General features: G+C 52.5%; 2 pseudogenes; both read left to right on the top strand.

Moving 5' to 3' along the window:
- The first annotated feature begins 5,980 nt into the window (after positions 1-5,980).
- On the top strand, positions 5,981-8,019 carry LOC147966802 (uncharacterized; annotated as a pseudogene).
- LOC147966801 (uncharacterized) lies at positions 7,702-11,282 on the top strand (annotated as a pseudogene).
- The last annotated feature ends 12,475 nt before the right edge of the window (positions 11,283-23,757 follow it).

The raw sequence follows: 23,757 nt of genomic DNA, 5'->3' as shown, positions 1-23,757 counted from the left end.
TCCAGAGGTGCGAGGCGAGGGACACAGCATGTCCCACATACCGGGAGAAAGAGGGAGAGGCGGTGATGGCCCGACGACGGCAAAGGCATGAAGAACCGGCACTGGGGGAGAGGCCGCGTGCCTGAGAAGAAAGAGACTCAGGCGGCACTTCCCATGGGACAGCCGGACAGCCTTGCCGTCGAGCAGTAGGACGCCGTCAAGATCAACCTCACCTGCTCGCCTTTTCCGACGGTTGCGCTCCCCGCATGGCTTGATCGTGGTGCATGGAAAAGGAACAAAAGAACACAGCTTCGATGGAGATCGAGCAAGGGCCGTGGAGACGATGCTAATGGAGGGATGCCGAGGAGATCGTTTTATTGCTTGTAGAGCGCAGCGTTGGTGATGGATCGGTGGACAGTGGAAGTCCGCGGCGTCTCTAGATTGAACGATCGAGGCGGCACCGATCAGGAGCGGCGATGTCTCTAGATTTAACGATCAAAGCAACACCGATTACCAGGGTAAAGCGGCACTGATCAACCAGAAGGAAACACCGACCGAAGCAACAGCGGCAGCCACGCAGCGATAGCGACAGGATCGAAACCTACACAGACACGTACAACATTCAGGAAAACCAGCATATTTATAGCCCCATATCACGCGGCAGAACTCCAGAAGACACGCGAAAATCAGCACCGACGGGCAGGGACGCACACACTCTGGAAAGGACGACCAAAGCGGCAGCGGCAAGTTATACGGTGAAAACGACAGGTTGAATGGCGCGCGAGAAATCCGGGCGGCGCAAGCGAACCGTTTCACCCGATCACCGCTGTCCACTCATAACACCAACCTGCTGCATGGCTCCATCCCTTTTCTCTTGTCGTTTTACTCCTGGAAGCAAGTGCAGTTCTATTAATCAGTTTCGACTGGTCGCCCGCCTGCATGATGCCGCCCATGCATATTGTCGTGTTGCTTCTGGATGCAAATGCAACACCCCTGGTCAGCTCTAATTGGTCCACCCGCTCATTGGCCACCGACGACACCGATCCCATTGCATGATGGAACTGGTCCACCACGTGGCGGCACACAATTAGTATGCATGCATGCAAGGCAAACACGTACGTATAACCCCTTCATGCTACGACAGGACAACTGGGCCAACAGCGGCCGGAATACCCAAACCAATCACAAGACCGAAGAAGCTAGGATCGAAGTAAAAGGGGCTGTCAGGACACGAACTTCAGCACAAAGACTGGCACACATGCAGCAGTAAATACTAAACCAACCAAACCAAGGCGCACACACGTTCAAAAAATTTCAAACAAAACCCTGAATCCACAAAGCATTTCTACCCCGGCAGGTACCAAATTAATAGCACGTGTCACATGCATAATTCACTAGAAGTCTTTTTCAAACAAGTGGAACAACCTTGAGGCAAAAACTTGGCCTGGAATAGATGCTTGGATATATACTGCTAAGGACATACAGAGATCAGAACCAAGAATAGGAAGTGGTGGTAACCTGACTGTAGCTGCGACGGCGGCGGTTCCAAGACGGCCTAGGCGAGGCGGCGGAGAACCGGCAGGCGTCGTGGGGAGCGTGGTCGCGAATGGGCCAGCGGTGGTGCGTCGTGGTCGCTGTTCGGGGATGGCCTGAGTTTGGAGAGGCGTGCGTTTATGGAGTGTGACTGGGGGTGGGCAGCGGTCTCTCGCGTCACCGTGCAAGCAGCGCTGGATCGGCGGCAGCAGCCCGCGTCATCGCGCGTGCCACAAGGAAGCAGAACCCAGCGGCCACCTCAACCCTCCTCGCCGCCTTACGCCTCCGCAGGTGGAGTATATCCTGACGGGCATGCAATTTGAGGAAGTAAATCACCACCTGACGACAATGCGGAAAGCAAAAATCAAGAAACAGCAATTTCAGGTTCAGATTCACAACCGTCAGAAGAGATGGAAGGCGATATCTAGAAGCACCATTCGATATGAATGGGACAGTAAAAATGGAAGTTGCGACAAGATCTCACACCAAGATACAACACACCAGTAGCAGGAGCCTGACACAATAGGTCTAATTGACATTGCAACCGTCACCGGGACGGAGAGCACTGAAGTGCCTGCTGCCGCAGCGGGACATGGTCTAGTGTAGCAGAAGCAGAACAAGAACAAGAATAAGAGTTGGTCTGAAATATTTATCTTAGTTTACTTTTGAGTTGAGCATGAGAATCTTTGTTTTACCTCTTCACCTGCCTGCCCTAAATTTCAACTTTCAAATCTGCATCTTGCTATAAATACACATGGATCAATAATAACTTGATAGAAACGGTTGAGCGTTCCTTCAGTTTTGACGTGAGCGTACTTCCAGTTTTCGGTGCTGAAAATACAACTGTCACATAGTTTTTGGATGCAGACAGAAAGTAATCAGGATAGATCAACGAACTGCTGAGCAAGACGAACTTACTATCAGGAATGAAAATAACTAATGTCTCATGGCAATTAACACGAACACTTACGAAGAGATCAACATAGATTCTCCAAAGTTTCAAGATAGATCTCCGATTTCAGTTTCTCACGACACAAACACTTCCGAAGAGTTCAACATAGATTCTCCCAAGTTCACAGGCAATGGGTTTTTGTCACCCAAGAATTCAGCGATGAAGTAGTCCAGGCCGGTCCCTGCCGGGTTGCAGAGCTGACCAAGCAGACGAGAAGAAGCAGAGCTTAGAAAGAACTAGCCACCGAATGATGTGCATTATCGGCTTTGACAGCAAACCTGAGACTTCAGATTTGGTTACGTGAACCGCTTCTCTCCTTGGCTCAAGAACTATGCGTACACAAGGCTGTAAGGTGGTGCGTCTTTAACCTGAAATGGATGGATCATCACACAATTTGGCTTAAGACTGTTTCAGAACTGAAGCAGAGTATACCAGAGTGAATCAGTGAAACAGAGAAGAAATTATGTATATATAAAGAGGCATGCTAAATTATCATCAATCTTAACGCCAATCATAAATAGAGCTACTCGACTGTACACTGAACTTGTGCTTTGCTTGCACATCACACATATTGTTTTAGCATATTCATCTCATTCACTCATACTACCTCTGTCCGGAAATACTTGTTTCTCAAAAAGATGTATCTAGATGTATTTCAATGCTAGATACATCTGTTTGAGCGACAAGTATTTTCGGACGATGAGAGTACTATTTTACCCCCAGTATATATTTTCTGGCAAGACAAGGTCCGTTTGCGGTACTGTCATGTTTGTGAAGCAAGTGCCACATCAAAGTGTTGTATTGGGTATGTAGACATCACACCACCCTTTCATACATATATTTGGGATGCATGCATGTTGGTGTGCTCTTTCGACACTTGCTCGCATGGTTTTCGGAGATGAAGCGATAAATAGGGCCCGCGTGATCTACGCCATTGACCCCACTCGAGAGTGGTTTGATCGGGGTGAACTCCTCTTGGTTTGTGTTACGGTAGGCCATGGTGACATGCTAGACCATGTTTGAGCACATGACTTCACAAGATGCTCTCCTGGTGGCGCTAAGTGTGGCACCAACACTACAGGTGCAGAACTGTCGTATTTGTGATGCAAGCTAGTGACACATCAAAGTTGTGTATTGGGTGTTCAAACATCACACTACACTTTCATACACATATTTGGACTAGATGAGGGTGGGTGCGATGTCCTTACCCTCCCTCTCACTGTTTTCGGAGATGAGCCAATTCGTAGGGCTCACGCGATCTACGCCTTTGACCAGACTCTATAGGAGTTTGACCAGGGTGAACTCCTTTTGGTTTGTGTTATGGTAGGCCATGGTGACATGCCAGACCAAGTTTGAGCACATGCTTCACAAGATTCCCTCTGATTGGCGCTAAGTGCGTGACCAGCACTGTAGGTGTAGAATTCTCGGGGGACTGTCGTGTTTGTGAGGCACCTGGTAAATAGAGAGAGATAGAAAAATTGAGGGCATAAAAAATAAGACCCATGAAAATATTAAAGTGGCAGTAAATAGAAAGTTAGAAAAATTGAGGGCATCGAAAACAAGACCATGAAAACTAGTTGGGAGAAAATGAGTGAGGAAGAATCAAAGAATGGAAAGAAATACTATTCAAATAGTAAACATAATGCAATGAAAATCATTTTAAAACTATTTTTGCATTAAAAAATTGTCTTGCAAAAAATCTTGAAAACGTGAGCCGGGTACATGCAGGAAGCACTCGGCTTGTATGCCCTGTAAGCCGAGTGCTTATTGAGGGCACATGGCTTATATGTCATGTAAGTCGAGAGCTTTCACATGGCACACGGCTTATAGGTTGCTCCATGACAGCGTCGTCAAACACCTTCATTGTAGACACGTGACAGATATCTTTGTCGGGTTCCTACTGTAAGCCGAGTGCTTTTTCGTGTAGAAACCGTGCGCCGCGTGTAAGCCGAGTGCTTTTTCGTGTAGAAACCGTGAGCCGCATGTAGAAGCTGTGTGCCGCGTGTAAGCCGAGGGCTTTTTGACACCACCTGGCTTACATGATACTATAAGCCGAGTGCAGTATATTTTCCAGGTGTTTTTCATTTAGCATTCGGCTTAGAGAATCATAAGCCTAGTGGCCGAAAAATAGCTCACAGCTTATAGACTAACACACGGCAAAACGTGATTTTCCTGTAGTGAGTAGATGATTTGCCTGATGGATGAATTGATGGTGCTAGTTTTTTCCTAGATGGATGGATGAATTTTGGTACTGTGAACAAAAAGGGTTTCCCCCGCTTTATATTATAAAGCATACCACCAAGCATCCAACACAACAATGTCAAGTACAATAAGTCATAGAATCATGCTGGGGGCAGAGCAAAGACAAGCCCCAAATAAAACTAAGAAGAAAAGCTCAGGAGGGGGGGGAGGAGGCAGCGGGGGAGGAGCAAAAGACGCTGCCGAGGCACGAAGACCCGCCATTTTGGTACTGTGAATACTAAATGGTACTGTGCAGGTAGATGATTTGCTAAATTCTTTTTTCTACTGTGATAGCTAATCGCTTTCATGTCATATTTGACGATATTTTGGTTCGAAACAATTAAGTGCTAGCAATTCAGCTCCTAGTTTTAGTTCAGGGACATTACCAACATTGCAGTACACAATTCATCCCATAACCTCATACCAAAGAGCATGCCGTTGTCATATTCGATGATTGTGCTCTTTGACTGAAATGATGGTTCTAGTTTTGTCGTTGTCATATTCTTCTGTCTAAGATGGTGCTAGTTTTGTCGTTGTCATATTCAACGATATTTGTGCTATTCGACTGAATAGACCCAAGAGCAAGTGGTACCCCTTGTAGGCATGGCATCATCATACTGTGTCGTTGTCCAACATGGAACACATACAAGTTTACTTGACCGTTGTACGTGTATTCGACGGGGGGAAATAGTCAATGAGTAATGTGTACGCACAATGTATATTTTTCCTCAAGAAAAAACAAACTTTGCGTTTGAATAGACTGGTAGAAGAATAAAAATCTGTACAAGCACAGAATAGTGTAACGCCAGGATTGCAGCGTGACGCCGGTGTCCCTAAAAGTCAGGCACCGCTGGAAGAGGCAATAAGATAAGAGTTAATCAGGCCACTAATTAATAAGATCAGCGGCTCAGATTACTCTTACCTTTCATGTAAAAAGAGAGAGTAAGAGGGAGCATGTTAAAACTGCTCGCTGGAAGAACCTCTATACGACATTCTGAAAGCACGGCAATCACAAAGAAACCATTCGAATGCTGGACACATCTCTTCCGTTTCCGTCTGAAAAGTACAGAGAAGAATTGGAGTGATCCTACTATAGGCCGGAACGGTCACTGACAAGGTTGACGGACTTGAGGTCTTCGTTCCGGCGGCGGGCAGGCTTCAGATAAGGGCGTGAGAAAAACTGGAGAAAATTCAGACGCAAGTGTGTGGACGTGATGACGCTGTAAGAGGGTTTTTAAACACCTGGGGCCTCAGCCTGATGAGCGAGCACCCAGCTCACACAGGCATACCTCACAACCCGGCCGGAAGCAAAACAATGGAAGGAAGCAGGCCGCCGTTTCTTGCGATCCGGCCAAACAAAGGTGCCATACATACTCTGTTCTCCTCGTTACTAGTGAAGTACAGTACTCCCTCCGATCCAAAATAAGTGTCGTGGTTTCAGTTCCAAACATCCATTTTTTGCCTTGCCGTCGGTTTTGTTATTGCTGCCTGCAAACTCTTTCTTCACATCACTTTTGAAGTCGGCAGCATCCTCTAATGGCTATTGTCGTTGCTGATCATTTACTCTTAACACGTGCAGATCCGGGAGGCAATCTTATATGTGCCAGTCAACCCGCAAGGCTCACCTCCATCCTTACCCTACTCTCGTTGCTGCTCCTTTCTTGCGGAGTCGGCAGCATCCGCTGCTCCTCCGCAACGACGACAATCCATGTTAACAGCACGGACATGATGTCGCTGTTAGATTTCAAGCGGGCCATCACCAACGACCCAAGTCAAGCCTTGAGATCTTGGGACCTCGGCGTCCCCCTTTGCGGATGGAACGGCGTCGTCTGCAGCAGCCTGGAGCACCCTGGGCGAGTCATCGAGCTGAACCTTATGAACCTATCTTTGTCGGGCACGATTTCACCATCCCTCGGGAATCTATCATTCCTTAGGAGACTGGACCTGTCCATTAATGGCTTCACCGGCGAGATACCTCCTCTCAACCGTCTCCAAAGCTTGGAGTACCTTCTCTTGGGACAGAACTCACTGCGAGGGATCATTCCGAATACACTTACAAACTGCTCCAATTTATACGAACTATTCCTGTCTAGCAACTTACTAATAGGAGAAGTTCCCAGTGGTATAGGCCGCCTATCCAATCTATTGTTGTTATTTCTTGGAGGAAATAATCTCACCGGAGAAATCCCACCAAGCCTAAAAAACAGCAGTCAACTTGAATACATCTTGCTTGCTGATAATAAGCTCACCGGAACCATTCCTGATGAGTTGGGAAAACTCCCAAATCTTTCTGAATTAAACCTTGCTGAAAATAGGCTATCAGGTGGAATCCCTGAAACCCTGTACAAATACAATCAGTCTTCTCTCAGATATCTATTCTTACATTCCAATATGCTTGGGAAAACACTGCCATCTAACTTTGGTGATACCCTCCTGAATCTTAAAGTTCTCACATTGTACGAAATAATTTTGAAGGTCATCTCCCAGCATCACTAGGCAATATTTCAGGGCTAAAGTGGTTAGACTTGTCATTCAACAATTTCGTTGGTCAAGTTCCAAGTTCTTTTGGTAATCTTGGACTGTTACAACACCTAGACCTTCAGCAAAACAATTTGTCTGGCTTCATCCCAATAGAGTTGGGTGGCTTGCAACACCTCACCAATCTGTATCTGTCTGATAATAATCTGGAAGGGGCGGTACCGTGAAACAGACTCTTTGTCGCAAATAAATGGGGCAAGAGCCTTTGTCGGTATTGGGGGTAACCGGCCGTGGGAGCTCCTTTGGAGGAACACTGGATATGCTCCCATGTCCTACTATCTCTCGGACAAAAGATACACAATAGCATGTACTACCTGATCATATAGAGTGTTCATTCTAATATTTGGTTTCAGGCCACCCATACTGTTGATCTATTTTATGCTCACCAGGAGTCCAGGACGTCAAGAGCAAACCTGTCGTTCTTGTTTTGTTTTGTTTTCAGGCCGTGTGTAATTCTCGGGGTTGGGACCTTCCCAACCTTCTCTTTGGCCATAAATGATTCGGTGAGATCGTGGCTCTCAATGATCAGCAATCTGCAAGACAAATCTAAAGGATAGTTTCAGAAAAAATCATCAGGATTTGTCATGCTAGCCATTGGTGAGTTACCGACCACTCCCATTGTATGGTGTACAAGAAAAGCTAGTCCACGTCTTGGTCTTGTCATGCTGACTGTTCTAATACTGTAGTTATGGCAAGAAAGCTTATAACGACTTGGACAGTCAAAGAAGAGACAAGTGCAGACAACGTGGAGAGTGTTAAGATTAACTTAATTTGCATATGTTTATAGTCGCTGCTTTTTTTTTGAAGAGAATGATCCCTGGCCTTCGCATCTGGGAGAGCAACAATATGCCTGAATCCGCCATCTTAGCAACATCTGCCGCTACTCCTATTCAAATGATGAAGGGGTGCAAGCTGGGCCACATAACCAAACCTCTTACATAAGCCTAACATCTAAAGCCGGAGGCCCCGACCGAACCATCTGGCTCAAACCGGTCCGATGCACTCACATGTGTCGTCGCCGCCATCTTCCACTGGTCCATTTTCAGAGCAGATTGAGGAGACATCCTTGGCAGGTCCTCCGCCATCGACACCACCATGACGCCAAACGACGACCTCCACCTACGCGAGCCTTGGCAGGTCCTCCGCCATTGACGCCAGCACGACGCCAGACGACGACTTCCACCTACGCGAATGCATCTCCAAGCAACGAACGCAAATCCATGCTAGGATAGGGCCGCACCATCACCGTCGCCCACCACCCACAAGCGCCACTCAACCCCAAGGTTCCCAAAGCGGCGCCTTCAAGATAGGAACGGCGCCGTGAGCGCTGCTTTAGGGAACCGTGATGTGGTTGCTACATGCTCATGCAGCAGATTTTAATTCCTCCCCTAGCCAGTCAGCCCACGTGGTGAGGGAGTATCAAGGATTTCACAAAAACAAACCCGGCCGGCGGCAAAACCATGCGAGAAAGGCTGCCGTTTCGTCCGATCCGGCCAACCAAAGGTGTTCAAAAATCCATCCTTCGTCTTGCCGTCGGTTTTCTGTTCGCTACTCCCTTAGTAAAGAAATATAAGACGTTTAGAGATCACTCTTTCTTTACAGAGGAAGTATCAAGCATTTGACAAAATCAAACCGTAGCGGCTAGCAAAGTCTTTCTTTACATGCATGGATTCTAATGTTTTATTAATTCTTCACACTTGCAGGCAAGGGAGGCCTTACGTCTACCATTCAGCCGGCGAGACTCAACACCATCCTTAAGCTACTGCCGCTGCTACTCGTTTCTTGTGGAGTCGGCAGCGTCCGCTGCTCCTCGACGATGACAGTCCATGACAATAGCACGGACATGATCTTGCTGCTGGATTTCTACGAGCCATGACCAACAACTCGAGGCAAGCCCTGAGATCTTGGCACGCCCGCACCCCCCTTTGCAGATGGAAGGGCGTCGTCTGCAGCGAACCGGAGCACCCTGGGCGAGTCACCAAGCTGAACCTTGACTTCGTATCGTTGTCGGGCCCGATTTCACCGTCCCTCGGGAACCTAACATCCCTTAGGGAATTGGACCTGTCCGGAAATGGCTTCACGGGCGAGTTACCTCCTCTCAACCGTCTCCAAGGATTGGAGGACCTTTACTTGGGAAACAACTCACTATAAGGAAACATTCCAGATACTCTGACAAACTGCTCCAATAATCTACAGGATCTCGACCTGTCTGCCAACTTACTAATGGGTGAAATTCCCCGTGGTATCGGTCACCTATCCAAGCTAAAGTTGTTAGCTCTTTACGAAAATAATCTCACGGGAATAATCCCACCAAGCCTAAAAAACATCAGTCAGCTTGAAGCCATCTACCTTGATTATAATAATCTCACCGGAACCATTCCCGATGAGTTGGGAAAACTCCCAAATCTTTCTTATTTATTCCTTGCTAAAAATAGGCTATCAGGTAGAATCCCAGAAACCCTATACAAATACAATCAATCTTCTCTCCAATATTTATTATTAGGTTTCAATATGCTTGGGAACATATTGCCATCTAACTTTGGTGACACTCTCCTGAATCTTCGATATCTCGGATTGGCCAACAACAATTTTGAAGGCCATCTCCCTGCTTCACTAGGCAATATATTTCAGAGCTAAGGAAGTTAGTCTTGTTGTCCAACAATTTCATTGGTGAAGTTCCCGGTTCTTTTGGTAAACTTGGAATATCAGAATACCTAAACCTTCAGCAAAACAATTTGTCGGGCTTCATCCCAATAGAACTTGGCGGGTTAGAGCAGCTCACCCATCTGGATCTGTCTGATAATAATCTTCAAGGTAGAGTTCCATGGAACGAAGTATTTGTTTGAAATAACAGTCGCTTCTCACTTGGACTCGGAGGCAACTAATGGGGACTTCTTTGGAGAAACACTGGATCTGCTCCCATGTCCTACCATCTCTCAGAGAAAAGAAACACACTTATGACTACTCATTGCAATATTTGGTTTCATGTCATTCATATTTGTTGGCTCGACATTGACATACTTTTCTAAAAACTCGGTCAAACATGCACTCGTTTGACTTTGGGAAAAACAAATACACCCTCTCATTGAGATTTCTTTGTTATGATGTACACATTAATTTTATTAAAATTGGTTATTTGTTTCCTAATTAATGTGATTGAGCGATTTAAGGTAATTTAATTAATTTAGATTTGATCTTTCGAGATTCATCGTGATTGATTCTTTCAAATAAAGACATTACTAAATAACTTGAGCCAACATGGAAAATTCTGACCCGTTCATATTTTTTCGGTGTGTGAGAGGGTGCCGTGAAAATAAACCGATGGGATGGTGGGAGGGGAGACAGAAAAAAAAAACAGACGAAAGTGGGAGACGAAAAAAACCATGAAAGCTAATCCTATCAAGTGAGACATTAGGAGTAGAGATTCTTCGGGCCTTCCACAGATCCAAGAAATGCACCCGTGGCTAGTGCTATAGCGCCATTTTTCTTTCAGATTTGATTGTAGAGATTGGAAGGTATCGTTTCTGCTCATAGGAATCTTCTACGTTATTTGAATATTTCACCTGAATGATCAACCTCATTGTTGGTTGTGGATTCATGCAAGAGCAGTACAGAAGTGTATTAGATTTAGTTGATAGAACTTAATAAAAAATAGAAATAGCTTTCGATTTGATTTGAGTATCCACTGAATCCCTTGTTGCAGTTGCTTTTGTAATGGTTCCTGGATTATAGGATAGATCAGACTGTTAGACTAGGCTTGAGAAGGAAGAGCAAGATTACGAGGTTATAGAAGGAAACAAGAGATAAGGAACTAGCACAAGCTTGAAGTGGGAAAGAAGTGATGCCACACAGGACCCAAAGCAAAAGCAGCGCCTGTGCTAAACATTTGGAGCAAGATTACCAAGGTTTGTTTCTCGAGGAGCAGATGGTTGTCGAGGAAACAGCCGACGACAAAAACCTCCAAACGCAGGTGGCGTCTTTTCGGAGATCGGGAATGATTTGCTTGCTTTGTATGGCTTGTGTAGCCGTCTGCCCTCTGTTCGTTGTACGTATGAAGGAATATTGCCCGAGAACTTATCGTTTACAGAACAGTAGGTTTTTGAGCAGTAGAGAATCCTTGAAGGGGAAAGAGTGTTGAGTTAAACCTTGTCTCGGGTAACTTCCATGCAGCGGCAGCAGTAGAAATTACTTAGCCTAGAAGTAAAATGGTACAGTTGCATATCGGCAGTAGTAACTTAGCTACGAAGTGAAAACAGCAGCAGCATAGCCGTACACAGCTGCAGGTCGGCAAGTCGGTAAGAAGCCGTAGCTTACTAGTTAAGGTAAGTCTGTGACGTAAGTGCTTAGCTAAGAGCTAGCAGATATTTTAGCCCATAGTCGGTTTGTAAGCACTATATAAGAGGCTGCACCCCACCCGGTTGTAGCATTCCATTCCGATCAAATCAAAGAAACGAGCCACTTCAGTTTCCTCCTCTACTCATAAGTGTACCAGCTTCACTACTAGTGTGTGTGTGTGGGCAGCATCGTGTGCTCTGCTAGTTTACACTAGCTGTAGTTTAGACTTGGTTGATCCTCGGACAACTAGCTACTCGCTAGTTCGGGCCAACAATTGGCATCATAGCCTTAGGTTATGCCGAAGCATATGCCGAAGGAAGGCGTCGCCGGCGACGGCTCCAAGACCGCCGAGCATAGCTCGGCTGAGGACACCCGTGCGGCGGACGCACTCGCGCTGCGAGGCAGGCCGGGAGGTGAGCTGGGTGCGCCACGCTCCGTGCGTGACGTGGGCATGTCCAGCACCTCCTTCCCTCTCCTCACGCGGACCAACTACCCCAGTTGGTCGGTCATGATGAAAGTCATCATGGAGGCGCGGCATATGTGGAAAGCTGTGGAAACCGGCGATGTCGAGTATGAGGAGGACCGGCTGGCGATGGAGGCGATCTTGCGCTCCGTCCCAGAGGAGATGGTGCTCACCCTTGGCGCCAAGGAGACGGCGAAGGAAGCATGGGACACCATCAAGACTCTGCGCATCGGCGTGGAGCGCGTACGGGAGTCGAAGGCCCAAACCTTGCGCCTCCAGTACGAGGAGATCCGGTTTAAGGCCGGTGAACAAGTCGACGACTTCACCTTGCGGCTGCAAGGTCTCGTCAACGAGCTCGCAATGCTCAGAGATCCCATTGACAACAAGATGGTGATTCTCAAATTTCTCCGCATCGTCCCCAGGCAGTACAAGCAACTGGCCTGGTCCATCGAGAGCTTGGTGGATCTCTCCACCATGACGATCGAGGAGCTGGTAGGGCGGCTAAAGGTCGTCGAGGAGCGCGGCGACGAAGCCGACAACCGTGCTGGCGGCGAACTACTGCTCACCAGGGAGCAGTGGGATGCGCAGCTTCAGCAGCGCGGCCGCGGTGGCTCTTCCGGCAGTGGGGGAGGCGCCCCCACGGGAAGCAGAGGTCGCGGCAGAGGCGGAGGCCGCGCCCAGAGCGGCGGCGGCAACCGCGGTCGCAAGCCAAGCCAGGCAGGGCGAGGCGCTGGCAACGGTGGCAAGTGCCGCTACTGCAACATGCCGGGTCACTGGATCCGGGATTGCCGCAGGAGGAAAGCCGACGAGGCAGCCGCGACAACGACAAACCTCGTCCAAGCTGACGTGGACGGCGGGCCGGCAATGATGCTGGCAAGAGTCGAGCCCGTGCAGGAGAGCACAGCGTTTCTCGCGACCACGGCTCCGACAACACCCATTCTGTGCAGGAGGCACGGAACCCGTCCACGGGAACCATCACTCCAGTGACAGGCCATACCTCGACAACGACGTTTTCGGGGCCTGTCGACTGGGAGGCGATGAAGGCTCGGGTGTGGGGGAGCCACACCCCAGCCACGGCGTCCCCGAACTCGGGACCCGATGAGGTCGCGCAAGTTGGCGCGGCAACGACGCATATGGCGGACCATGCTCCGACCATGATGCTGGCGACCATCGACTCCGTGCAGGAGCGCATGGAGACTCCGGTCAGCCACACCCCGACAACAAAGTGTTCGGGGTCCACCGTGTTGACGAGAGATGGCTCCCTGACAACGGCATGTGCGTGCGGCTACGTCTTCCTCAACGAGGAGAGAGCCGTGACCACGCCCACGCTTGCAGGCGGCAAGCAAAGTGAGGGTTGGTTCCTCGACACCGGCGCCACGAACCACATGACTGGTTCGGTCGACGCGTTCGCGGAGCTGGACCGCTCAATCACCGGGAAGGTGCGGTTCGCGGACGGATCCGTGGTGGAGATCCACGGGCGCGGAACCGTCGTCTTCGCCGACAAAGGGGGTGATCACAGGGCGTTCACGGACGTCTACTTCATCCCGGCGCTCAAGAGCAGCGTCGTGAGTGTCGGACAGCTCGACGAGGGCTGGTTCGACATCGGCATCCGGCGCGGTGTTCTCACCGTGCGCGACCAGCAGAAGAGGCTGCTCATCGAGGTAACCCGCTCGGCAAACCGCCTCTACAAGCTCTTCTTTCGACCCGTGCATCCTGTGTGCCTTGCCGTGGGCCATGTCTCCGACGCGTGGCGTTGGCATGCCCGGCTAGGACACCAGCACTTCGACGGGTTGCGGAAGATGGCGCGAGGAAACCTCGTTCATGGGCTACCTCACATCGAGCATGCCGACGAGTTGTGTGATGCGTGTCTTGTCGGGAAGCAGCGGCGCCTGCCCTTTCCAGAAAAGGCACGCTATCGGGCGCAGAAACCCCTGGAGCTGGTTCACGGGGACCTCTGCGGCCCAATCACCCCGGCAACGCCAGGAGGGCGTCGCTACATCCTGCTGCTCGTCGACGACTATAGCAGGTTCATGTGGGTGCTGCTCCTCGCCTCCAAGGATGAGGCGGAGCAAGCCATTGTCAAGCAGCAAGCGGCGGCAGAGGTCGAGTGTGGCCAAAAGCTACGCGTGCTGCGCACGGACCGTGGCGGCGAGTTCACGTCGGCCACGTTCTACAAGCACTGCGACGAGAAAGGGGTGCAACGTCACCTCACAGCCCCTTACTCGCCGCAGCAGAATGGCGTCGTCGAGCGGAGGAACCAGACGGTGCTCGGGATGGCACGCTGCATGCTCAAGGCAAAGCAGGTGCCGAGCACGTATTGGGGGGAGGCCGTGCTCACGGCCGTCTTCATCCTCAACCGCTCCTTCACAAGGAGTGTCGATGGAAAAACGCCTTACGAGGCGTGGTATGGGAGGAAACCCGATGTACGCTTCCTCCGCACCTTTGGCTGCGTCGGGCACGTCAAGATGACGCGCCCATGGCTGAAGAAGCTCGACGACAGGAGCACCCCAATGGTGTTCATGGGCTACGAGACGGGCTCTAAGGCGTACAAGATGTACGACCCCGTCTCAAAGTGTGTGCATGTCTCGCGCGACGTCATCTTCGACGAAGACGCGCGATGGACTTGGGAGGCGTCGGGGGAGGCCCCGGCAAGCAGCTCCTTCACCGTGGAGTACCCGATGTACTCTAGGACCCCGGGAAACAAGACCCCAGGAAGTTCCGCCCCGGGAAGCCCGGGAGGTGTGGATCCGGGAACCGCAACCCCGAGAACACCGTCCCCGGGTACGGTGTCCCCGGACACCCCGACGTCAAGCAAGGTGGGTCCCGGGAGGCAGTTCGCAACCCCGCCAACGGCGAGGTTGGAGCTGTTCGACGCCGACGACAGCGTTGGCGCCCCCCACAGGTTTCGGCGCATGGGGGATCTCCTCGGCGAGGCTGCGGCAACACCGCGACAGCCCGAGGAAGAGGACGTTGATGACGACGACGTCTTGCATCTGATGGCCGGCGAGGAGCCGACCACATTCGCGGAGGCCGAGCAAGAGGATTGTTGGCGCCATGCGATGCTGGACGAGCTGGCGTCGATCAACGACAACGCCACTTGGACACTCACCACACTGCCTGCTGGGCACCGAGCCATCGGGCTCAAGTGGGTGTTCAAGGTGAAGAAGGACGAGCACGGCGCCATTGTCAAGCACAAGGCGCGCCTCGTCGCCAAGGGCTATGTGCAGCGTGAAGGAGTGGACTTCAAGGAAGTCTTCGCTCCGGTGGCAAGGCTGGAGTCCGTGCGGCTCATCCTTGCCGTGGCTGCTCACCGCGGGTGGGAGGTACACCACATGGACGTCAAGTCGGCGTTTCTCAACGGCGACCTTAATGAGGAGGTGTACGTCTCCCAACCACCTGGGTTCGTTGCCAAGGGCCACGAGCAGGGCGTGTATCGACTACACAAGGCCCTGTATGGTCTCCGGCAAGCCCCAAGGGCGTGGAACGCCAAGCTCAATGCAAGCCTCGCATCTCTTGGGTTCTCACGCAGCGCTTCTGAGCACGGCGTGTACTCGCGTGGCACCGCGAACACGCTGCTCATCGTCGGCATCTACGTCGATGACCTGGTCATCGCTGGGGCAGAGCCTGAAGAGGTTCAACGCTTCAAGGGAGAGATGCATCGTCTCTTCAGCATGAGCGACCTTGGGCTGCTCCGGTACTACCTCGGGCTGGAGGTGAACCAGGAGGGTGGTCGCATCACGATCACGCAGACGGCCTACGCCACCAAGTTGCTCGAGCGGGCAGGCATGAAGGACTGCCATGCCGTGCACGCTCCAATGGAGGCACGGCTGAAGCTCAGCAAGGAGAGCCCCGAGAAGGCGGTGGATGCTACACTCTACCGTAGCATCATCGGGAGTCTCAGGTACCTTGTGCACACCCGACCGGACATCACGTTTATTGTCGGGTACCTGAGTAGGTTCATGGAAGCCCCGGCAAGCGATCATCTCACTGCCGTCAAGCACCTGCTCCGGTACATCGCGGGTACGCTCACGCATGGATGCGTGTATCGTCGTGGCGACGGCGAGAGCTTGGTCGGATACAGCGACTCTGACCATGCTGGTGACGTGGACTCCCGGAAGAGCACCTCGGGCATACTATTTCTTCTCGGGAATAGTCCCGTCAGCTGGCAATCGGTGAGGCAGAAGGTTGTCGCCGTATCTTCGTGCGAGGCAGAGTACATCGCGGCAGCTACAGCGGCCTGTCAAGGCATTTGGCTTGCTCGCCTTCTCGGCGAGATGCTGAATCAGGACACAGCCCCTGCGCTCATCTTCGTCGACAACAAGTCGGCGATTTCCCTCTGCAAGAATCCAGTGCTTCACGACCGCAGCAAGCACATCGATCTCCGCTATCACTTCATACGTGACTGCGTCGAGAAAGGCACGGTGATCGTGGAGTTCATCAGGGCTGGTGAGCAGAAGGCGGACATCCTGACCAAGTCACTTGGTCGTGTCCGGTTCCAGGAGCTGCGCGATAAGGTCGGGATCATCGACACGAAGCTCTTTCGACAAGGTTGAGGGGGAGATTGTTGAGTTAAACCTTGTCTCGGGTAACTTCCATGCAGCGGCAGCAGTAGAAATTACTTAGCCTAGAAGTAAAATGGTACAGTTGCATGTCGGCAGTAGTAACTTAGCTACGAAGTGAAAACAGCAGCAGCATAGCCGTACACAGCTGCAGGTCGGCAAGTCGGTAAGAAGCCGTAGCTTACTAGTTAACGTAAGTCTGTGACGTAAGTGCTTAGCTAAGAGCTAGCAGATATTTTAGCCCATAGTCGGTTTGTAAGCACTATATAAGAGGCTGCACCCCACCCGGTTGTAGCATTCAATTCCGATCAAATCAAGGAAACGAGCCACTTCAGTTTCCTCCTCTACTCATAAGTGTACCAGCTTCACTACTAGTGTGTGTGTGGGCAGCATCGTGTGCTCTGCTAGTTTACACTAGCTGTAGTTTAGACTTGGTTGATCCTCGGACAACTAGCTACTCGCTAGTTCGGGCCAACAAAGAGAGCAATAGAAATGTAAATAGATCCCATTTGGAACTATTTAGGTCAGACGTATAAAATGGCTCATCATTTCACGTTTGTGTTGATAAAAACTAACTCTGCTTCAAGCTGAGCCGATTAAGAATCATATTCATAGCTTATATTTTTGTGTCCGCTAAAGTCAGTCGTTTTTGCTGCCTTGCTAATCATGCCGTCCCCACACACCATACAATAAGAAACATTAATTGGCAACTTGTTTCTGTTCACTTTATTATTTCTGTCTTCTCGCCAATCATGTCGTGGCCTGCCCGACATCGCTCGATCGGAGCGGGTTATTCGGAGCATGTCCCGCATCCTCGGCAAGGTGGTGGTGGTGGACGAGTTGTCCCTCCGCAAGGAGGAGGAGGTTCGCGTCAAGGTCAAATGCCTCGACTCATCCAAGCTTCGCGCCACGATCCGGGTGTTCTTCAACGATCAGGGTTTTGACCTCCGCATCTCCCCCGAGCCGCCCAACCACATTGGCTGCCCCCACATCCCCGACGACAGCTTCTTGGGGGGAGGGCCAGACGGGGATGGTGCGGAGGATCGCCGCAGCGACCACGACCCCCGTCACGGACGTCGCTCCGGTTCGGAGGAGGAGGACGATGACTCCGAGGATAGTCCTCCTCGCGACCAGCCCCCCGCTCCTGCTGCTAGGAGTGGCGGTGGGACCGGACGCGCTCACTCCTCGGCCGCTCCGCCGCCCCCTGACGACGGCCTCGACGCTTCGGACGCCAGCCTTCAGGTCTTCCCCGCTTCATCGCCTCGCTCCCCCGCCGGTCCGCTCCTTGATGTCTTCACCACCCTCTCCGCCGGGGCCGTCCCGGACCCGCCCAGCTCGGCCGCGCCCATGCTTGTTGGAAATATGCCCTAGAGGCAATAATAAAAGCATTATTATTATATTTTCTTGTTCATGATAATTGTCTTTATTCATGCTATAATTGTGTTATCCGGAAATCGTAATACATGTGTGAATAATAGACACCAACATGTCCCTAGTAAGCCTCTAGTTGACTAGCTCGTTGATCAACATATAGTCATGGTTTCCTGACTATGGACATTGGATGTCATTGATAACGAGATCACATCATTAGGAGAATGATGTGATGGACAAGACCCAATCCTAAACATAGCATAAAGATCGTATAGTTCGTTTGCTAGAGTTTTCCAATGTCAAGTATCTTTTCCTTAGACCATGAGATCGTGTAACTCCCGGATACCGTAGGAGTGCTTTGGGTGTACCAAACGTCACAACGTAACTGGGTGACCATAAAGGTATACTACGGGTATCTCCGAAAGTGTCTGTTGGGTTGACACGGATCAAGACTGGGATTTGTCACTCCGTATGACGGAGAGGTATCACTGGGCCCACTCGGTAATGCATCATCATTATGAGCTCAAAGTGACCAAGTGTCTGGTCACGGGATCATGCATTACGGTACGAGTAAAGTGACTTGCCGGTAACGAGATTGAACGAGGTATTGGGATACCGACGATCGAATCTCGGGCAAGTAACATACCGATTGACGAAGGGAATTGTATACGGGGTTGTTTGAATCCTCGACATCGTGGTTCATCCGATGAGATCATCGAGGAGCATGTGGGAGCCAACATGGGTATCCAGATCCCGCTGTTGGTTATTGACCGGAGAGTGATCTCGGTCATGTCTACATGTCTCCCGAACCCGTAGGGTCTACACACTTAAGGTTCGGTGACGCTAGGGTTGTGAAGATATGTATATGCAGTTACCCGAATGTTGTTCGGAGTCCCGGATGAGATCCCGGACGTCACGAGGAGTTTCGGAATAGTCCGGAGGTAAAGAATTATATATAGGAAGTGCTGTTTCGGCCATCGGGACAAGTTTCGGGGTCACCGGTATTGTACCGGGACCACCGGAAGGGTCCCGGGGGTCCACCGGGTGGGGCCACCCATCCCGGAGGGCCCCATGGGCCAAAGTGGGGAGGGGAACCAGCCCATAGTGGGCTGGTGCGCCCCCCCTAGGCCCACCCCATGCGCCTAGGGTTGAAACCCTAGGGGTGGGGGGCGCCCCACCTTGGCTTGGGGGCCACTCCAGCCCTGGCCGCCGCCCCCCCTAGGAGATCCCATCTCCTAGGGCCGGCGCCCCCGCTAGGGGGCCTATATAAGGAAAGGGGGAGGGGGGCAGCCGCACCCTGCATCCCTGGCGCCTCCCTCTCCCCTGCTACACCTCTCTCCCTCGTAGTACACGGCGAAGCCCTGCTACTGTGACGCCCTGCATCCACCACCACGCCGTCGTGCTGCTGGTTCTTCATCAACCTCTCCTCCCCCCTTGCTGGATCAAGAAGGAGGAGACGCCATCCGCTCCATACGTGTGTTGAACGCGGAGGTGCCGTCCGTTCGGCGCTTGGTCATCGGTGATTTGGATCACGTCGTGTACGACTACCTCAACCCCGTTCTTTGAACGCTTGCGCTCGCGATCTACAAAGGTATGTAGATGCATCCGATCACTCATTGCTAGATGAACTCATAGATGGATCTTGGTGAAACCGTAGGAAAATTTTTTTTCTGCAACGTTCCCCAACAATGCTTCCCGCTCCTGTGGTGGAGTTCCCGGGGGTGGTCGTGGCCGCCCTGGACCCGCCCCCTCGGACCCTTCCGATGGTGATACCGCGCTGGAGATGGCGCTGCTCTCCCACCCGCTGCCTGCGGCTGCCAGGCCGCAGCCAGGGGCGGAGGTCCAGCCTTCCGACGCCGACCTGACTCCGGCTCCCCCGGCCCCCGAGGGGCCTCTCTGCCCGACGCACCCTGGTCCGCCTCTGGTGCTCCTGGACTCCGCCGCCGTGGGGCTGCAGGTGGTGGTGACCACACAGGTGGCCGCCCTTCCTCCACCCCCCCCCTCCCCCGGACCGCGGCCTACTCCAGGCGAGCCAGGTCAACCTTGTCTCTGGTGACCTCCTCCCACCGCAGTGCTTGGATCGAGGCGGCCAGGCCGGTGGGTATCCCTGCTCTGCCTATCCCCGAGCAGGCAGAGCTCAGGGCCGCTGCCCGGAATCTCGAGCCAAGTACACCGCTCATTCCTGCCTCTTCATCTACTCGTTCCTTTTAGGCCTTGGAGTCGGCTCCGCTTGGCCACCTCGCGAAGGTGGCAGCGGACTCGGCAATTGTGTTTCGGGGAGAGGTTGCCCCCCCCCCCCCCCCCCCGCTAGTTCAGATTGAGGCTATCCGTGCACGGGAAATCCTAGATGGTCGCCTCACCGAGGCCCGTGCACGCGCCCCCTCTTCTTCGGGCGTCCCTTCGGGGACGGCCCCGAACCCTCCGCCTCGCATGACGGCCGCCGCAGTTGAGATCCGCGGCCGCAGTCGCTCTCGCACCGCTGCCCTCCGCGCCCAGAGCGCCTCTTGTGTCTTGGGGTCAAGCAGCCCCCCCAAATGGATGAGTGATGCAGACCCTCTTCTGGAACATCCGCGGTTTTGGTCAAGATGGCCGACGCCGCCAACTAATCGAATACATGCGAACTGAGCAAATCGACATTGTGGCCATTCAAGAAACCATGTGTACGGAATTTTCCCTGTCGGAGCTCGAGCACTTGAGCTCCGACCTATTTGCTTGGCACTGGCTCCCTTCTAGTGGGAGTGCGGGCCACTCGGGTGGCATCCTCCTAGGGGTGAAGGATGCCACCTTTGAGGTAGGCATCATGGATCGGGGGAAGTTCTACGTGAGCATGGAGATCTTCGAGCGAGCACTGAACTTCAAATGGGAAATTATTGCGGTCTATGGGCCGGCCGACCACCGCCGTTCGGAGGCTTTCCTCGGTGAGCTCAGTAGGAAGGTTGCAGCTGCTCAGCTCCCGGTAGTGGTGGGAGGTGATTTCAACCTCATCCGGTCGGAAGAAGACAAGAGCAATAACTTGGTGAATTTCCCGCGGATGCAGATGTTCAATGACTGCATTGCGGACATGGGGCTTCGTGAGCTCGACCGTGTCAGGGCCAGGTTCACTTGGACAAACAGACAGGTTGATCCGACTCGCTCCGTTCTCGATAGGGTCTTCGCTTCCCCTGAGTAGGACATTTGTTGCCCCCTAGCTTCGCTCCGGGCGATTACGCGGATTGGCTCAGATCACATCCCCCTTCTCCTCTCTTCGGAGAATGAGCGTCCTCCCCTTCCGCCCCGATTTCGTTTCGAGACCTTCTGGTTGCGCCAGCCTGGGTTTTCTGCCGCGGTGGGCGCGCGATGGCGCGAGGCGCGTGAGGCCCCCCGTCGATCCCTTTCGGCCGTGGACAACTGGCACTTCTGCGCCAAGAGGTCACGACAATTCATGAAGGGTTGGGGCGCAAACGCAGGCCGCGACATCCGGGAGCGTAAAAAAGCTCTCCTTCATGACATCCAGGCGCTAGACCTTTGGGCTGACGCCGCTGGCGTCTCAGCTGACGAGTGGATGCTTAGATATGATTTGGAGGACCAGCTCACGGTCATCTACTCAGACGAGGAGGCCTACTGGCGTCTGGGAGGTACTCAGAATTGGGTCGTTAAAGGGGACGCCAATACCGCCTACTTTCAGGCCATTGCCAACGGCCACCGTCGTCGTAACTCCATCCTCCTTCTTTGGGACGGGGAGCACCTCCTACAGAGTCCCGAGGACATCCGAGCTCATGTAGACGGCTTTTACAAAGACCTATTCTCTGCTTCCCCTCGAGGAGGTCTTGCCCTGGCGCACGATATTTGGCCTGCCCACAGTTGCGTTTCGCCTGCGGACAACGAGGCCCTCACGGCTTCGTTTTCCGAGGCGGAAGTCTGGGCGGCTATTAAGAGCATGAACCCATCCTCGGCTCCGGGTCCTGATGGGCTCCCTGTGAAGTTCTTCCAGACCTTCTCGGAGGTGATCAAGCCTGACGTGATGGCACTATTTGACGAGTTCTTCGTCGGGTCCATCGACCTCGCCCGGCTCAACTTTGGTGTAATCACCCTCATCCCCAAAGTGGCGGGGGCCTCGGAGATCCGCCAATTCCGCCCGATTACGGTGATTAACGTCATCTTCCGCATCCTCGCAAAGGGGTATGCCATTAGGGTGGCCCCTATTGCCAACCGGATCACTCACCCAGATCAGTCAGCCTTCATCCAGGGCCGTTATATCCTTGACGTCCTGGTGTTTCATGAAGCACTCCATGAGGTTCACTCCAAACACCTCAAGGCTGTCTTCCTGAAACTAGACTTCCACAAGGCGTATGACATGGTTAGTTGGTCTTTCCTTCGGGAATGTCTTCTCCGAAAGGGCTTCGACGATCGGTGGGTGACTAGGGTGATGCAGATGGTTTCCTCAGGCCGGACCGCGGTGAACATTAATGGGGAGATCGACCCCTTCTTCCCCACCCTCTGTGGGGTGCGCCAAGGCGACCCTTCTCCCCATTCCTGTTCAACATGGTGGTCGACGCCCTGGCCGCCATCTTGGATAAGGCCAAGGCGGCAGGCCACATTAAGGGGATAGTCCCGCATCTTGTTGTGGAGCACGGGATCTCCCTTCTCCAGTATGCAGATGACACCATCATCATGGTGGAGGGCTCGAAGAGTGATATTTCAAACCTCAAGTTCCTTCTGCTGTGCTTCCAACAGATGTCTGGCCTCAAGGTCAACTTCGACAAGAGCGAGGTGATGGTCTTGGGATACTCCCAAGACGAACGCCAGAGTATAGCGGATCGGCTTAACTGCCAGCTTGGGAGCTTCCCCACGACTTATCTGGGGATACCCATTAGTGATTCTAGGCTCACGGTGGCTGAACTGCGCCCCACGGTGGGGAAGCTCAGCACCGTATCGAGCCTTGGCAAGGTCGGTGGCTCTCCAAAGCAGCTCGTACGGTGCTCATCAACTCGTCCCTCTCCAGCCTGCTCTTGTTCATCATGAGCTTCTACAGCCTTTCGGAGACGCTTCATCACGAGATCGCCATTGTTCAGGGCCGTTTCTTTTGGGCCGGTGAGGGAGATAAGCAGAAGTACCACATGGTTAGGTGGTCTGAAATCTGCAAGCCTCGCAACCAGGGCGGCCTCGGGATCATGGCTTCCAAGCGCATGAACATTGCCCTCCTGACTCGGTGGCTTTGGCGGATTGCCAACAGAGATGGTGGCCTGTGGCTTTGCATCATTCAGCAGAAATACCTCCGAGGCCAGCCTCTTGCCTTCTGCCAGCGGTCTGGGGGGGGCCCAGTTCTGGCAATCCGTCATCCAGCTCCTCCCTGTCCTCCAGATTGGGACTTCGATTGAGGTCAGATCAGGCACCGCGACCTTGTTCTGGTTCGACAGATGGACTGGCGACTTACCCCTTGAAGCCCGCTTTCCCGACCTATTCTCCATTGCGGTGGCCCCTCAGATATCGGTCGCGGCAGCCCTTATTGACTTAGGGCAGCTTGCGTTCCGGAGGCCCTTTGGTCTGGCTGAAACAGCCAATTGGTAGGAGCTGCTTGACTGCATTGCATTGCACGCGCCTGATCTTACGACCGAAGATGACAGCTCCAGATGACGTCTAGAGCCTTCTGGACAATTCTCCACCAAGTCCCTGTACCAGGCCATTGCTCCCTCGCCTGGCCATGAGGCGCTCACCCTCATCTAGGAGATTCGCCTTCCCCTGAAGATTAGGATTTTCTTGTGGCAATGGATCTGCGGCCGCCTCCCGTCTGGCGTCGAGGTCCTGAA

Source organism: Triticum urartu, chromosome 6A (assembly GCF_056163025.1).
Source record: "Triticum urartu cultivar PI428250 chromosome 6A, HENAU_Tu73, whole genome shotgun sequence".
In the NCBI taxonomy this organism is placed as follows: Eukaryota; Viridiplantae; Streptophyta; class Magnoliopsida; order Poales; family Poaceae; genus Triticum; species Triticum urartu.
Note: the sequence above shows the minus strand (reverse complement) of the source record. Positions and strands in the feature narration are given on the sequence as shown.